At 34.9% G+C, this 19,548-nt stretch overlaps 1 pseudogene; it reads left to right on the top strand.

Annotated features, from left to right (window-relative positions):
• The first annotated feature begins 321 nt into the window (after nucleotides 1-321).
• Nucleotides 322-13,938, top strand: LOC127230439 (eukaryotic translation initiation factor 4B-like; annotated as a pseudogene).
• The last annotated feature ends 5,610 nt before the right edge of the window (nucleotides 13,939-19,548 follow it).

The raw sequence follows: 19,548 nt of genomic DNA, 5'->3' as shown, positions 1-19,548 counted from the left end.
GAGTACTTGTGAGGGACTGGAGGGAGGAAATTAAGGAGGAAATGATGTTATTAAATATAATTTCAAGAAAATTATAAAAACCATGTATTACACAGAATGTGTTTAATGAAAGTACATCCTTTATTTACAAACTTAAGCATTACATTTTAATTTTCTTTACTACAAAAATAATTACTTTAAGATTTAGATTTTAATTAGATAGGTTTAATCACCACACATTATAAATATTTATCAATAACTTCACATTAACCTTTGTAATTACTTCAAGTACATGCATAAATGATTAGTGTCCTTTAAGAAGTTTAGAATGTTATAGTATTCATGGAAAATGAGAAAAAAGCAGGTATGCCTAAGAGAATCATAGGATGGTAAATGATTATATGATAGTTTAATATCAGGATTGATTGTTGATTGACATATACTTTTCCCCTCCCAAATCACAGTACTATACAACAAAAGTAATGAATACCACCCTAAACCATAGACTTCATTTACAAATAATGCAGTAAAGCTATTTATGTAATCATAGTTGTCATACTGATTTAATTATCAATAACACTGTGTGTAGGCACCTGAGGGTACATGACACTGCTGCTCAAGTCTTTACTCTCAACAGTGCTATAGTGGAAAAGTTGTATATACAGTCAGCATAAAAATTAAGGAGGAAGTAATGGAGACAGGCGAAACTTGAATAATTAGAAAAGGAAATAAAGATTGAGACTGGTTAACTGTATTGCAACCCTCTTCCGCCTATCCACACATGCACCCTAATGTGAAAGACAGATATTTCAAATCCTATTCTTGGCCTCAACTCTGCCTCTAGTTCACTTAAGCTCCAGCTGATAGCTGCTAATGTTGAAAAGGACACTGTAGCCGTGAGGGGAAAGCCATTTAAGCAACTGTATTCTGTGACAATTGGTTCCATGGTATCAGGCATGCCTGAGGATAGGCAGCTGTAATTAATAGGAACGTTTGTCAGATATGTTGGCATGATTTCTATCAGCTTCCAGAGACAAAAAGTAAAAGCTAGTAAGATGCAAACTGCATTTTAGCTACAAAGGAAAATTGCTGAGAAAAACACTTAAAAATGTATATTTTAATATGGCTAATGACTCAACTTTCATTTTGAGAACAACTCATTCAGTTATTACATGTTTTATGAAATTGAAATGTATAAAATCAGGAAATTCACACATGCAATGTATGTGAATTAGAAATGTAGGCAGTTTAATACCATTGAATATATTTTATATGTATTAATATTAATGAATGTGTACATAGTAAAATGAAATGTTTTTTTCTGGTTAATTTATGATTTCTGCAAAGTTTGTATAATTCTCATTCAGTATAGAGGTAATTGGGAATCACAAATCTTTCATAAATAATAATTAAGGATCAGATGTTTAATGTTTAGACATCATTAACAATTAGTTGACTTTGAACATGTTTGTGATTATTTAAAGGTTAAATTTAAATGACTGATTATATAATGCTTAAATCTCTATAAGTCAAAAGTATTTTGCATTTTACAAAATGATAATTGCAATATGTGAGTAATTTAACTACAACATAAACGAGTACTGTAAAAGCAAATTTTTAATATTATGGTATATTGGTTAGTTTCAGAATATTTTTTTTTAGGATTTCCATCATTGAAAATAATTACAGGATGATCCCTATATATTTTAATAATATACTGACTGAACTAGTTTTAATGTTTCTAAATCAATATTACAATGAGATCATGAGACTAATAAAATGTCAAATTTTATTTTCACAAAAAGCAATGCTGCTAAAAACGAATAAATAAATCTTGAAATAGGATTTTAAGAAACATATGGAAAATCTATTTTCCTATGTTTGCACATACTGACTTTAAAATCTCTTTGGCATTTGATTTGTTCTATTGTAATGTTGTCAAATTTTATATAAAAGATGTGTATTTACATAACCAAGAATTATGAAAAAAATCTTTCTACTTAATAAACAGGAAATGTTATGTTTCATTTTCTTATTCTCATAAATGTCTCATTGGGAAATTTACATATTCATTTTTTTAATCTAATGTTTTAAAATTTGTCTATTAATTTCTAAACTGATGACTTGGATGAAATGACTTTGAAAATATCCTTTGAAATTTCTACATCAGAAGGGTAATATTAGGAATAAAAAATAATTTTAAGACAATTTAAAATACATTTGACATAGATTTAATTTCTATTTAATCCTTAGATACATATACCATATTTTACTCTTCCTAGGGTAATGAGTAATAATCCTTGCTTGATTTAATAATTTGATGATAATTTTCCAAGTTATACTGTATATGTCTTGGATTTTGCTTTTGTAAATAAAGTTATCGATGTTAACCACAGATACCTATTATATTAAAGGGATCAGGAAAATAGCTGATTAAAATTTAACAGAAAATCAAAAGCTATAACAAATCTAGAAAATTATATTTTAATGACAATACAAGCAAGATGCTAAAATGCAAAATTTAATGATTTTTACTATTCTAAATTCATTCAAAAAATTTTCAATTGTAAATATTTTGCATTTGTAAGGTTAGTGTAAGTAAATAAAATCTAACCTATGACTAGACTTGAAATAGGTCCTAAAATGATATCTACTATTGCTGTTTTGCTAAATGGGTATAATATTAAATTAATATATAACTTTTATTATACCCATAAGTTATTTTTTACCTCTGAGCCTGTTGTACCGTAAAAGACACAAGCTCAGGATGGATTCCTGGTGCACATCCCCCATTGAAGGATACTCCCTTAACCTAGAGGCAGGAGAGAAGTTCTAGTCCCTACTCAAATGACTTGACAGATTTAGATGACCCCACCTGGATGGCATAGACCTACATGTGTATTGGGGGTGGGGGGTAGGAGGGAAGGGTGGTCTGGGTGTATGTGAGGGGGAAGAGAGGAAGGGAGGAATGAAGGGAGGGAAGGAGAGGGGACTGGGATCTATATATAAAATAAAAATAAAAATAAAATAAAAAGACACAAGGTCAAGGTCTAGTAAGCTCAGTGTAACTTCTTGAGTCTGCTTTGAGTTTAGCAACCTGTCCCTGGCCAGCATAGCCTGATATGGAGCTGTCTCTGCCTGGCTACTGCTAAGGTGGTGGAATATTATTGGTCCTTTCTCTTCACCCCATCCTGAGGTCCCTACTCACTTTCTCAACACTATATAAGTACCTGCCTGTAACAGTAAAAGAAGATCCTACTTTGAAAGGCTCCTGACTCAGTCTGGTTCTGGGTCATTGACACTCTCCATCATGCTCAGCCACAAAGAGGGACCAGCAGGACTGGCTCTTCCACAGCCCTACCTGGCAGAAGACCTAGAATCAGCCCACCCCAGTCACAAACTTTTTCCAACAAGGCCACACCTCCAAATCCTTCCCAAAATTTTCACCAACTGAGGACCAATTATGTTCTTCAGTTGTTGTTCCTATGGGGACAGGTTATTAAAATCACCACATCAGTGGTAAGGTTATGGAGCAGGAGAATATTCTTTTGATGCTGTTAGATCTGTAATCTTATAGTGCTACTGTGGAAATCAGTATGGCAGTTCCTCAGAACATGGGGAATTGTCATATTTCAACATTTACTATACAACTCTTGGGCGTATGCCAAAAGTAAGCTCCACCCTACTACAAGGGCAGTTGCTCAAACATATTCATAATGGCTTTATTCATTATAGTCCAAAACTGGAAATAACCGAGATGTCCCTCAACAGATGAATGGATAAAGAAAGACAATGTGGAAAATTAATACAATGAAGTATTACTCAGCAGTTAAAAAGGTGGAATACTGAAATTTGAGGTAAATGTATTGAATTAGAAAAACTTCACTGAGGATGATGTTTTTCTAATTCTATACATTTACCTCAAATTCATCCTCGGTGAAGTAACCTAGACCCAGAAAGACAAATATGGTATGTATTCACCTATTAGTGGATAGTAGCAACTATATAAATGACAGCCAAGCTACAATCTCTAACCCTGTAGAGGTTAGGTAAAGAAGAGTACTCCAGGAGGGAACTGTGGGTCTCTCTTGGAGATAATACAGATTTTCAGATGGACTGCAGATGGGTATGGATGAAAGTAGGGGAATCAGCAAGAGAGATGAAGAGCAGCAAAGAAAGCTGTAATTCTGTGCATTTTGGGGAGGTGTGGAAATCTTGTGCACTGGAAACTTCTTTGAATATGTAGAGGTGATAATAATGAAGACTACTAATAATTGTTGAGATGGAGTCTTAATTGACCATCTCTTGGCCCCAAACATGGCTTCCAGTAGCAGGACGGAGTTAGGTTGGTCAAAAAAAAAAAAAAAAAAAAAAAAAAAAACTCACAGAAATCACCAAACAACCCATGAGGTTGATAAGACAGAGTTTTTCTCCACAAAGTGACAGTCACGCCCCTTTCAGAGGGCAGATCCCACACCACTCATTGAATAAGATTCAAGCTTGAGCTTACATGGTCCCTTTACTCCTATGTCCTAGTATCTGGTGCTGTAAAGTACACTGCAAGCTACAGAAAGAGAAACTTGGACACAAAGCCAGTCACAAAATATGTTACATACAAACAGTCATGTCTGCAAAACATACTAGTGCATTGGTACTGTAGAACTTTTGAGATAAGTCAACAAATATCTGATTTGACTTAAAGCTCACCCCTGGAGGAGGAACACATACTTGACACTGCATGGGTAACCAAGAAACAGAGACTAGATAACACAGAAACCTAGGAAATACCAAACACTACTGGTGTGTAAACAAAAAGAATGATTCCTAATGATATTCTATTACAAGCATAGATTAACACCTTAATTAAAGAGACTTCTTCCAGAGGCAGATGGGAACAGATGTCTGGATTCACATTTAGGCATTACATAGAAAGAGTCTAAATGGTAATTCTCCATCAAATTCCTCCACTCTGAGCTCAGAGTTTTCTATAAAGATGATTAAAAAATAAAAATGTAACATCCAGAAGGGCTAGAGGAAAACAAGGACCTCTGAATCAACTTAACTAGACCCATGGGCTCACAGAGACTGAAGCGTCAAGTGCAAAGTCACATAGGTTCTCCATTAAAGCATCAGATTCTCTGTCTACATATCAAAGCTGTTAGTTTAATATCTTTTGGGTCTTCTGAGTATGAGAAGAATTGTGTATCTGTCACTTATGCCTGTCTTGGGACCCTTTTCCTCTTGCTCAGTTTCTATGTCCAATTTCTATATGATATATTTTATGTTTTCTATATTCTATATTTTATGTTTGTGATCTCTTGGAAGTCTGTTTTTTTTTTTTCTAATGAGAGACAGAAAAAGAATGGATTGAAAGAGGAAGAATTGTGTGAAGGGATTTGGAGGAGTACAGGGATGAGAAATTATCAGGATTTCTTATATAAGAAATCAATTTATTTTCAATGAAAGAAAAGAAAATAGAGAATGAGAATAAATCAAAATCAACATAAATTAAAAATTCGAGCATATGAAGTCATGTTTTCACACCTAATTTAAATGAAAACAGATTGTCCTTTACTGCATTTTTTTCATATTGAGTTCTTTTTATAAGTAAATGAATCACGACTATAATGTAAATAGTGATTCAACATTGTCTATGATAAAATTACAGTTACTCTTTTTCCTATGAATATTTGAAAGTATTTTAAAATACATTTCTAATCAATGTAGTTTTATTGTCAAGTTTCATTCATTTGAAAAATAATTATTCTTTGATATCAACATGATCTACAAAATTATAGGTTGATTTTAAAAAATTAAATACTATATGTACCAAAACACATAAGCTAACATATTTAGACTTAATATATGTGGTTTTTAATACAGTAAGAACTTTTTCTTAATTTAACCTTACCTTCTTCTTACACAGGTTCATGAAAATTGTCTTTCTTGACTCCCCTCCACGCCATTTCATTAATCGCACAATTTCCTCATCTCAGTTTTTTCATGTGACTTCTCAGAAAGTTATATGTGTGTATACATATATATGCAGACTAGTATTTACATTAAAATAATTAGGAATGATCAGTATACTATTTTTATAATTATTTTAATACAGTTTGCCAGCACTGTGAAAAACTTGATATCCTCTCTGTAAACTGTGTTTGCTCAGGTTTCTTCTTGGATATAATTTCCTCTCCTTTCTTTTCTAAGAGTATATTTTCTTAGAAATGTGAATTGTCAATATTGACTGATTCTTTGAAACATCAGTCTGTTCCTATATTCCTACCAGTTTCATAAACAAGAAATGTGTTTCTCAGTGAGAACTTTCTCCATAAAGGATTACCCTAGAACATAACACTGTTCACCAGTGTCTGTGAAAATTTGTGGTTAAACGAATTAATTAAAATTTACGAAATGTAAGACTTAGCCACGTTGAGCAGAACAGTCCCTGGTGGATTCAGGAACTTTTCAGAGTTCATCTCAAAGCTTAAAATCTCCACCAGAGTTTTAATCAAGTCCAACTTGTCTATTTAATACAGTATTCTTCATACTAATTGCAAATGTTCATCCTGCCAGAAATATTTCTAAACTAATTATCTTCCTTTGATAATAATTTGATATTTGTAAAGAATTATTGAAAGTAAACCATGGATCCCTTTTGGCTTGAGATGCCCCTCAAAAATACAGACTTACCTAGGACATGGAAAGCCTTATAAAAAGAGAAGGAAGGAAAGGAAATAAGAACTGAGGACATACCCAGATGCAGATGGAGAGGACAAGACCAGGTTGCAGAAACACACAGAGACAGCTGACCTGAACTAGGAGGAGCTAACAGGTCCCCAGACTGATAGCTGGGAATCCAGCATGGGACTGACTCAGACCCCCCTGAATATGGTCTCAGCCAGAAGGCCTGGGCAGTCTGAGGGACCTCAGACAGTGGAACCAGGATGTATCCCTTGTGCCCAAGAGGACCTTATGAACACATTCCCCACAGAGGGATAACTGCCTTAACCTAGAGACAGGAGAAAAGCCCTAGTCCCTAGTCAGATCTACATGACCCCAACTGGATGGCATTATCCTGCATGTGGAATTAGGGTAGAGGGGAAGGGAGGGGAGGGTGATTAGGGTGCATGTTAGAGGGGAGAGAGGGTAACAGGGAGGGAGGGAAGGAGGGAGGGAGAGGGAACTGGGATAGACATGCAAAATAATAAATTAAATAATAAAAAAAGAACTGAGGACATATATTTCATAAAATACATATAAAATTATATTTACAAAATTTATTCAAAATAAAATTATCTTGGTTTTATATATTATACAATCTTATGTAATACCAATCAGGTTTTATATCATATTAAATTTTCTGTTCATATTATCAGAAATTTTTTAACTCTATTGAAAATAATGTAGAAGCTACAACTTCCAAAAATGTAAAGCTATTGGACATTGTAAAAAAGCAGGTGACATAAATCTGCATATAAGAAATTCAATTTTATATTTCTATTTGTTAAACACAGAACTCATGGGATATAGTCATCATCATATTTTTTGACACATTTGTTATCTGATAATGTCTGGAGTAAGAAACCCAAAACTCCCTGAGTCAATTTTTATATGCCTCAATAGTTTAGAAACACTTGCATGTCATATTTTTTCACAGCTTTAACATTTATTACAGAGTACAATTCTAATTGTTTATTCACTCAGGTAAAATTGAACCTGAGGAGAAATACAAAAGTTATGACCTGTATAATTAAGAAAAGAATGATGTTCTGAATAAATGGACCTGAGAATTGAACCTGTCTCCAAAGCAACTCAGCATTCTTCCTACAGGAGCAAACATTTGAGAATACTCTGCATTTCAATAGCTCCTAACATTCAAGAATATCAATGATTTAAAAACCCATCAAATTAATAAACATAAAGTACAAATAAACAGAAAATCTTTATATAATTCATATAACACAACTTTTAAACAGCCAATGGATGGGAGATGTCATTCTGTAAATATATTTCTCTTATTAGTTAATGAATAAAGCTCTGTTTGCCCATAAGAAAGCAAGATAGGCAGGAATAGAAGACAAGGAAGATTCTAGGGGGATGTAATAGGAGGAGTCAAATGTAGGACATGACATAAGAAAGGTCTCCAGCAAAACCACATAGATTAATAAAAAATGAGATAAAATTTCAGACAGAGCTAACCAATAAGAAATACGAATAATGGACAACAGCTTTATATCTAATACAGCGTCTCTTTGTGTTATTTTGGGGTTGACATGGCTGTGGGACCGCACCTACAATGCGGGTATTAAGAACTTCCGCTTAAAACTTGACAAAATTTAAAAATGGATTTTAGAAAAAAAAAAAAAAAAAAAACAATAGAGACAAGCAAGGCTCTTTGGTAGCTGCATTTTTCTCAGGCAGGCTCTGTTTTTCTAGAGACAAGCAGAAACTTAGACTTCTCCTTTAAGGGAGGTTTCCTGACTTGGCATAAGCAGAAAAAAGCCACAGGGCATTTTTAAGTGGCCCTGGTAACAACTGAACGGTGTGTATGAGCAGCTGGCAGTGGTAATGGCCACATCCCCAAGCCAGCAGCATGTTGCTTGATGGCAGCATAGACTAAGGCAGTGAGCACATCTCTCACGGCTGGTGGTATACGCAGCCCTGCCATATTGGAAAGCGATGTTGTTGTTTGGCAGATATTAAGACTCCTGGCCAGAAAAAGATAAAGTATGTAATAAAGGCAGATTAAGAAAAGAAAAATCTCTAAAAGTTTACAGTGTGTTTTAAAATGAATGTAGGCTTGGGAGTGGAAAATAAACAGGATGAAGTGGTTTACAAAAAAAGTAAATAGAAAACAGGAAGAGAACAGCTGTATTTGGTGGCACACACCTTTAATCCCAGCACTCAGGAGGTAGAGGCAGATAGATCTCTGTGAGGTCAAGGCCAGCCTGCTACAACAGAGTGAATTCCAGGATGGGGAAAAATTACACAGAGAAACTCTGTTTCAAAAATTGAAAAGTAGAAGTAAAAGTAATAGAGTAATAAAAAAGCCACGTGAAGATGGAAAGCACACAGAGTCTGGATACTATACGCTGTTGGGTTGTCTGAATTTTTCAACTGCTAAAGAAGGAGCAACTGCTAAAACACACTTGATTATCAATGCTGCTGAATTAATCCAAATTATATATTTTTAAACTGCCTTGGTTTGAAAATTTAAGTCTAAGGACAGGTACTGGGGAAAAGAATTTCTATTTTTGTTTCCACAGAAAATAAAAAGCTGTGGATTCCTTCCTTCCAGTAGAACGTGTTTTGATCAAGCAAGACAGGTGAAACAGTGCACCAGGTGATCCAACATTCAAAACTTCTGGGACACTACTGCCAGGATTTCTGTGTCTTCTTAGGACTGCCATGATATTACAGCATCCCCATCCAGCAGGAAGCAATTTGGAAAGATTACTAAATATTTTCTAAAAGTGTTTGTTTTCATTTAAATGATGTTGGTTATAAATGGTTAATAATCACAACCAATCTCTTTTAATGGTATCAAGGGGATTATAGTATAGAAATGAATACTTTGCCTTGGAATGAATTTTCACATATTGATAGGAATTTAAGGTCATTTTTGATAGGTATATTTCTCCTCTTATTTAGGTATTGTGTTTATATAGCTCAATTAATAATGTAATGTACAATTAAGTACAGATTGTAGATAGTTACTTATGATTGTCAAATCTTATGTTTAGTTTGGTTAGGTTTTCTAGATATATAGATAAATTTCAACTTGATAGGCATTTTTAAAACTTTTTAAATACCTCCAAAATATGGCATTTAAAATGGTTTAGGGGTTTTTTTCTTAACAGTGAGGCACAACTGCTCTTGGCAAAACCAGCTGAGTCAGATGGAAGGTGGATATTGAAGAATCCACCTTCCAATATAGCAAGACTAGCCATTTGGACAAGAAACTGATGCTAGACAGTTTTCCTATTGTGTATTTTTATATATTTTTAGTTCAGAGAAACTTATGTGTTTGCATATTTGACATAATATATACTGAGTATAGTTTCCCCTCCCTCTATCTCTCCCACTTGCTTCCCACATACCCTCACATCCATTTCTACCCATTTTCTGTTTCTACTACTGAACAAATGGAATGTTAAGGAATAACAATAAAATAATGAAATGAAATGTAATAAAACAAAAACAAACACATTGGAATAGGACATAGGAAAAAACAAAGAAAAGAGCCCAAGAAAATACACAGGTAACAAATGTAATTGTAGAAACCCATTTGCTCACAGATTCATAAAACATGGGAAGTAATAGTATAGATACAAAGGGACTATAATATTATATATTCTATATAATATATAGTATATAGTATATGCTATGCAACATATATATATGTATATATATATGAAAATAAGGTAATTTTTAAAAAATATACAAAAATTAAAATCCATGACATGACATTTTAAGACAAGGAACCTGTCAGGTAGCACTTAGATCAATTTTTGTTGGCCATCTCCTACTGGCATCCAGCCTACCCATACTAGTAATCCCCCCCCCCCCCCAGTGATATGCCTCTGGAGAAAACTAAACTAAACTTCCATTTGCAAGTATGTTTCACTTGGGGATAGCTTCAGGATTAGTGTCTACTTCTCCTGTCATCTATAGGGTCTCATTTGTAGCAGACACATGAATTCTCAGCATTCTAAGACTCTATGATTTCATATGTGAATCAATCCTATTGATATATAGAGTCTTGTATTCTTGGTGTTCTTCATCACTTCTGGCTCTTAGCCTCTTACTCTTCCTCTTCTGCAGCATTCTCTGAGCCCTGGGAAGAGAGATTTGATGGAGATTTCCTTTAAAACTCTGTGTTCCAAAGTCTTTCACTTTCTGAATAGTGTCCATCTGGCTCTGGTTCTCAGAGTTTTTTCTCATGTGTTGTAGGGTGTTGCTTCTGAGGAATGGCTGACACAGAGATTGATTTATGAGTATAACAGAATGTCATTAATATTCATTTTATTTCTCCTTTAAAAATGGAACATTAGTACTCAATTTTATGCTCGGTTCCTGAGCTATCTTGTCTCGGGCTCTTGGTGATACAAGGAATGTTTGCTGTGTTTTCCATCCTGTGTTATAGGCCTTAAATCAAATCAGATATTGGCTGGACACTCCCTTGAGTTTTATTTCATTAATATCTTAGAATATCATGCTAACAGGACATTGTTTTAGAACAAGATGAATGTGGTTATGTTAATATTTCTTCTTTGGTAGCATGCAGGGTATCTTTCTATACCAATCATGCTAGTGTGTAGTAGGTAAGACTCCATGTGGGCAACAGCTCAACTTCTTAATTTTAATTGTGTTGTGCAGGTATAGTTTTTAGCAATGGAATTGGGAATTTTACCTCAGTTACTGGACAGCAATCTACGGTCTTGAACATAACCTAGAGTGCTTGTGGGTTCCCATGGACCCATTAAGCCAGAAACTCAATTATGCATAATCCATCTTCTATAACTATGTGTCTAGGAAATATACCATATTTTAGATTCTATGTAAACTACTTTGAATGTCCAAACAGAGAAGCAGGACAGAATTACTTCAATATTTTCATGTACGTAACCAAGACACATAAAGACAAACATGACCTTCTCTCCAGTAGCTGATTGAAGCAGAAGCAGAGATTCACAGCTAAGAACTGAGCCAAACTCCTGGAATCAAGCTGGCGGGAGGGAGGAATAATGAGCAAAGAGGTCAAGAACATGCTAGGCAAACCCACATGCACACATGACCTTAGCAAGTGGGAATTCTCTGACCCCAGACTGAAAGCTGAAGAGCCTTTATAAGACAGAACTAGCACCCCTGAATGTGAGTGTCAGTTGAGAGGCCAGGGTAGTCTATGAGGCTGCTGGCAGTGGAACCAGTATTTATCCCTAATGCATGAATGAACTTTTTGAAGCCATTCATTTTGGAGGGATTCTGACTCACTCTAGATCAGAGGAAGGGCCTCACTTCTGCCACAGATGATGTGAAAGACTTTGATGATTGCCCATGGGAGGTTTCACCCTCTCTGAGGACTGGATGGTGGGTGGAATGGGGACATAGTAGAGGGAATGGGAAGATGGGAGGAAGAGGGAACTGGACTTGGTATATAAAATATGATTGTTTTTAATTTAAATAAAAATTAACTAAAAATATTTACCTCAGATCCTAGATTCCTCAATTATTTGAATTTATTAAATAAGACTTCATTTACTTATTCTATGAAGTGTTTGTTTATCTTGACCAAGAGATTTTTCTTATTGCTATGTTGAATTTATCAGGAACTTAAATGAGCATTTCTATAAGAAGCAATATAAAAATATAATATACATTAGACATGTTGATGTCCATTATAGCATAAATATTTGGGAAATTTTATAGGACTGCATCACCATATGCCCCAATACAAATGTATGGAAAAGGTAGACTCAACTTCTCCTTTTATCTCCATTCTTTCTGTAAGCAATTGATTCGACAATAAATATATATATATATATATATATATATATATATATATATATTTACTGAGGAAACCAGGAAAATAGAAATCACTTTGTTGTAAAACAGAAAACTTACTAATATCATGTATTTGAATAGAAAGGAAGCTACACCTGTGAAATGTCATAACAGACACAGACTGGAGGGTCCTTCCTGCCACAGACAGCTTTGATGACTACCCACTTAGAAGAAGTAATGATAGCTTTGGAGACAAGTATCGAGGTTGTTATGATTCATATCGGTATCGGGAAGATGTCATCGGGCTGGGTATGGAGATGGCCCTCGCAGAGATAAGGATCGCTATGGGGGGCCAGGATTGCTATGATGACCCAGGCAGAAGAGACTGTGACCCAGGCTTTGACTCCAGGATAGGCAGTGGCAGAAGAGCATTTAGCAGGGATGAAGACTACAGAGGAGGTGGAGACCGCTATGAAGACCTGGATAACAGAAGGGACTATAGGTCCTGGAGCTCCAGGGATGATTAAGCTTTGAACGATTATAGTCGTGATGACAGAGCCCCATTCTTCCCAACGACCCAAACTGAATCTAAAGCCTCGGAGTACTCCTAAGGAAGATGATCCCTCTGCTAGCACCTCCCAGTCTAGTCGAGCGGCTTCTATCTTTGGAGGGGCAAAGCTGCTGGAGAAAGAGAAGCAGAAGAGCGGCTACAAAATGAGCAAGAGAAGTTGTAACGGCAGCTGGATGAGCCGAAACTAGACCGCAGGCCACGGGAGAGACACCCAAATTGACGAAGTAAAGAAACTCAGGAAAGAGAATGGTCGAGGACAGGAAGTGAGTCATCTCAGACTGGGACCTCAGCCACATCTGGCTGAAATACACGAAGGAGAGAGAGTGAGAAGTCTCTAGAAAATGAAACCCTCAATAAGGAAGAAGACTGTCACTCTCCAACCTCCAAACCTTCTAAACCTGTTCAGCCTCTACAGGTAATGCCAGACCCTCTACCAAAGGAGAATGCTGCGTGGGTGAAGCGAAGCTCTCACCCTCCTGCTGGATCTCAGAGCTCAGACACAGAGCAGCAGTCCCCTACAAGTGGTGGAGGGAAAGTAGCTCCAGCTCAGCTCTCTGAGGATGGACCATAAAGAAAAAATGAAAATAAAATAGATGGGGTAATTGTCCCAAAAGGCCAAACTGGGATCTCAAGTCGTGGTCTTGGAGATGGAGGGGACAAAGACCACGGGAAGGAGTTGGATAGGAAAGATGGCAAAAATAAAGAATCCGGATCTGCACCTGAGCCAGAGAAATCTGAGAAGACCCAGCCTCCAAGTTCAGTTCTGCAAGCAGGTATGCTGCTCTCTCCGTGGATGGTGAAGATGAGAATGAGGGAGTTGACCATGCAGAGTAGACCTCCACATGCTGTACTTTCTTCTAGTCTCCACCCCGGAAGATTCAAGAGATAATCAAACCTCTTTCCAGACAAGAAAAAATAAAACTCACCATCTCCTGAAAAAAAAAAAAATTCTTCAAAAACCTAAACCTTATTTTGTAAACATCCAATATTATTCATATTTTCCTATCCCCCAAAACATGATTATTTCTCATGAACATGGCTAGTTATCTATTCGATTTTAATATTTAATTCTTTGTAACAGTCTAATCTTAATCTCATGCAATTGAATATTTTATATAATATTTAAGATCATTGCTTAATGTAATACTAAATGAAGTCTTATGTACTGCTACAATTAGAGTCTATTGTTAAATTTAAAGCTTGATTAGAAGACAATCGGGTTAGTTTCTCTTCTTATTTGCATGATGAATCCCTTGACCAAATCAATTTAAACTACAAAACTTTATTTGGATCATTATTTTATATTACTTTCATTATTTATTTTTTCAGGCAAAGCGAGGTGCCATGAACTTGAAACAGCTAATCAAATAACATCTACACTCAATAGCAGAGAGTTTTTATGTTCAAGCATGTACTTCAAACTCCCTCCCTTTTATCCATTTAAGAGACTAGATAGACCAAGACTCCTAGGGGACATTTTGCTTCAGTTACTTCAGTTAAGCCAGTTCCTCACAACCATAGTGCAGGTCAACATAATCTAGTCAAATTTACATTGAATATTCTGTCCTAGATTTTTCTGTATTGTGCCAAGTGAAAAATTAAGACTAACTCTAATAACAAGTTTTTTTTTAACTATGAAATTGAAATTTTATTGTGTCTACAAATTGACACCACTTAATTTTCAAGGGAATTTTCTCATTAAAGTCAGCACCAAGGTAATATAAATCATTCTGTAGTAACTGATTTTATTCTTTAATCAAGGTAAGTACTAAAATATTTTAAAGTTATTATAGTAATGGATTATATCTTTTAGAAAAAATACCTACTCAAACACGATGTTCCTATAATTTCTTGAATTTAGTTATTGAATGTGAATTTCTTTCATTTTATATTCCCCTTTATTATACATATGTACCACAAAATTATTATCAAATTTACAATCTCTCACTTGCCAAAATATAATCTGTGAGATTTAAGTTTTAATTTGGTTTAGCATCATGACAGTTTCGAACTGAGTATCTAGTTAAGCAAGAAGTGAGAAACCCTTGCCAGTCTTGGCACATGTTGTTTACATTAAACACATAAACCCTTACATCATAAAGAATATAATGACACAGTACAAACAGCACTGTATTTTGTCAGCACATTACCACTCAAACATTTAATTTTAAAATTATTCTTATAAATCAGTGTTTCAGTATTATATTTCATGAAATGTGTATGGATGGTATTCAAAAATAAAATGTTTGCTATGTTATTTATAAAAAATTAAAAATACAACGTACAAATCAAAGTACTTTATGAAAATGTACCATATTTTCATTATCTTGTGAGGAACTGAGATGGGAGAGCTTGGGTCTCATATGGGCTTACAGAGACTGAAGCGGGAGTCATGGGTCCTACATGGGTCTTACTGAGGTCCTCTATGAAGATGGTATGGCTATTAGCTGGGCATTATTATGGGACTCATAACTGTGTGAGTGGTTGTGTCTATGACTCATTCCCCTTCTCTTGGAACTCTTTTCCTTCCATTAGTTTAACTCTGATGTGAGAGATTTCACCTTGTGTAACTTTTTGATTTGTAAGATTTGGTTCTGGGCTTTTGGAGGTCTACTCTTTTCAGATATGTGGCAGAAGGGGAAAGGGTACATGGGAGAGGGGAGGTGATGGGGACCTAGGAGAGGTGAGGGAGGGGCAACTGTGGTCAGGGTGAATTGTACGAAAAAAATATTTTCAATAAACACAAAAAGGAAAAAAGTAAATATTGTAATATTTCATGTATCTAATGTCTTACCGCATAATGTGATAAGATCCAATTTTCACATGTAATCATAGAAATTGTATAATACAGAAGAAACATTAGAGAGCAATGAACTCAGAATTTATTAGAGACTGCTTGCATATTGTATTTTTCATAGTTTGAAGAGAGATTAGATTTACTCTGGAATGCAAAGCTATGCTCTGGTGAAAGCATAGAATTTCTATCTTTTTTATACATTATAACTGAATTAAATGGCTCTATAGAGATAATCCCTCATGCCTCTCAAGAGAAATGTGTTGTCTCCTATTTCTAGGGTAGATTGGGTCATTAATCAGCCTTTAATCTAGAGAATGTGTTTTGTTTGTTCTGTATACCTTGACAATGCAGAAAAATGAACACCCATGAAGTATTTCAAGAGAGGAATCAGTTTGCATTTCCTAGGATATTTTCAAATATTGTAGGAATATGTGACATACATTTTTTGATTGCACAGATTTTGCTGTGCAATGTGACTATATGCATTTACTACATACAAGGTCATTGATACAAAACTTTGTAATATTAAATTACAACACAACAGTGTTGAGATTAATATGATAATTATCACAAATACTTGCATTTAAATTAAGGATGGGAGGAGAAATAATACCCATAACCTTATACTTTTTGAAATGTAATTAAGGGTGACCATCTATTTTTACTGATACAAATATAATTACCTATCTTTAATAAATCAGTAATTTTCAGTCCAAACAGCATGCTCCTTTATTATGCTTCCAGATTTGAGGATATGAACAATCTTTCAATTTCTATGCAATGTCTACCCTTTTGTTTTACTTTCAAAACAGTGATGCTCATGTATTGCGTTAGATTTTTAAATAGACAGATGAAGCAAATTAGTCCACTGTTGTGAACATCTTTGAAAGACAGTTCACAGTAAATAAAACTTTGAATAGTATGTTTGGCTGCACACTCTCTTTAGAAAAAGAAATACCCAGATTATTACTGATTCAGTTTATATTGAATTGTGGACTGCAACTGGTAGTGTTGTTTGCTGGTTAGGTGTTTGAAAAGAATAATTTTGAAAGCTAACAGAAGAACAAGAAGAAATGAGAAAGCAAATTAGTGGGTTCATCCATAGGAATGCATTAGTCTTACTATATCCATTTCATTTTAGGGCAGTTAAAACAAATACTTCCATTCCGAACACTCAGTTCCATCAGCAGCCAGATAAAACAAGGTTTAAGGAGCCGACAAATAAAATGAAGGGGAGATAAAATCCCTGGGAGAGGAATGGCAGTTGCCCCTTCATTTTATAAATGATGATTTGTATTGAAAATGATAAGTGGAATAATTGAAACTAAATCAGGTATCATATTAAAGAGAGATATTATATTTACCGGAGATTCATTTTGCATTTTTCCCACTGCAAGGGATCAGACTGATGCCATCCTTCAAGAGCTGCTCCCCAAAGGCAACAGAGTGTACTTCGCTATGTGAATTTCTACTGGTGCACAAAGACATAGCCTGTCATGGTGAATCCATTCAGTGTGTCACTCTCCTCTAAATGTGGCAAGTCCCACACAACAGTGTGTCACCCACATCAAAGTGTGTCAAGACCCAAACAGCATCCTTAGAAAAAAGGAAATTGAGTAGGAAATAAAACATTACTCATCACAATTGTGATATTTACAGCTAAAGATAAGCTTGAATTCTATAAAAATTCAAAATATTTGTGCTTCACTTTGTTACTAGAACAAAAGATTATTATGTTCTATAGACTAGAAAGCCATTTTTTTCCTATTGAATTAGTAAAGGAAATTGAGAGTGTAATTATAGGAAAATCAGAAAAGATGAAGTGTCTTTATGCTGTCTTCACCTCATACTTCAATTAATTCAATAAACATTTCTCAGCCCATTAAACTCAAGCTTCACAGGATCCCCCTTCTGCTTCAAACAAAAGGTTACCCAGCTTGCTAACTAAAATGTTTTTAACTCTCTCTAGGTGAAATCCCCTATGGTGATGGTGAGGTTATTTGAAAATGTAGTGCCCTGATAATTAAAACAGTTGTTCTAAAACAGATGTTCACATTTCATTTATCACAATAAAAATGAGCCTCAAATACATGACGAAATCAAGTTTTTTATAATTCACAAGATATTTAAAATTTCTTCATCAGCTTACTTTTTTATTTTCTAGGTTTAATTGGTGAAAAAAAAGAAAGCCCAATATTGTTTATAATGGTTTCTCTATTTAAACTAATTTACTCACGGTTGTTATGTTATTTTTTGCTGTTTTTCTTATACTGTTTTACTTTTTGCTTATTTTTGGAAAATTCCTTCCCAGATAGACACATGCACAGAATATGTATAGTTTGAGTTATTGTTATTCACTGTGATCTGGAATTAAAAATTATAGCTATACTTGCAAATTTGGGTGGGTGAGATTATGAAATATATAATGAGAAAGGAAAAAGGAAAAGTTATCTATCATCAGGAAGGTAGATGATGATAGATAGATAGATGGATAGATAGATGGATAGATAGATGGATGGATAGATAGATAGATAGATAGATGGGTACACAGATGATAGATTTACATACAAATAGCAATATATCAAATCAAGTACTCACACTACGCATTAAGAACATACTGAAGAAGCCTCATTGAGGCAGCTGGCAGGTATTGATAATAGAATCCTAGGCAGATCAGGTTTCCAAGTGATAGAACAAATTTTAGAAGATAAAAATAACATGATCAAATCAGACGTTCACAACATACAGGAGAGCCTGTAGTATGAATACTAAAAACCCAGGGAAAGATTTTGGAATTTAAGCTGAAGATCACAAAAGCAAAGCAGCCAAGGCACCAGAGAACTCTTGCCTCCCCATGGCTAGAGACACCCTGTCCTAAACATGGCTGAAAACTACTTGCCTAAAATTGAATGCCTGTGCCTATTTTATTTGCATCTCTCGTCTGGGATTAAAGGAATGAGCTCTGTTTCCTGTTTAGACTGATTCACTCTCTTATAGCTCTGCATGGCCTTGAACTCACAGAGGTCCATCTGTTTCTGTTTCTTGAATTCTGGGATTAACGTTGTGTGCTTGCAGTGAGGTTTTGGTTAGCTATGCATTCTGATCTCCTGAAAAGTGTTACTAGATATTGAACAATAAATCACCACAAGAGTCCATTTGGGATATTGAGTCAGTCAACACAATTTTCCACTTGAGATTGTTCTATTTGACTCGACTTCCCATGGATGAATTCTGATCTCTTTCCAACTGTAGACGACTTTGTTCTATGGTAATAAGCAACAGTATTATCTTTTAGATAAGATTTATGCTTCTCGGGGGTACCATTTTTTTATTTAGGCTATTTTGCTGTTCTCTTCACTTTGTCACAGTGTCTAGAGGCTGAGCCCATATCCCATAAATAAGTAATGAAAGACGTTATAAAAAGGCTTAGATATGAATGGAAAAGGCCAGCCCTACTTCCAGGGCCAGTTTGCTATGAACTTGCACAGCACATGGCAATTTTCTATACAAACTATGTTGTTGGTGGTGACATATCTAGCTATATAATTATATTTTCATGAATGGTGGAAATAATTGAAATAGATGGACAAAATAAGGGTTAGCCATAATATTCTGTGAATATTCTGAAAAGATTTCAAATGTGTTGCATATTTTCTACTGAAAATCAGATGTAGATCATGAATGCTTTGCAAAA

Source organism: Phodopus roborovskii, unplaced genomic scaffold, assembly GCF_943737965.1.
Source record: "Phodopus roborovskii unplaced genomic scaffold, PHOROB, whole genome shotgun sequence".
NCBI classification, from domain to species: Eukaryota; Metazoa; Chordata; class Mammalia; order Rodentia; family Cricetidae; genus Phodopus; species Phodopus roborovskii.
This window is presented reverse-complemented; position numbering and strand designations above follow the sequence as displayed.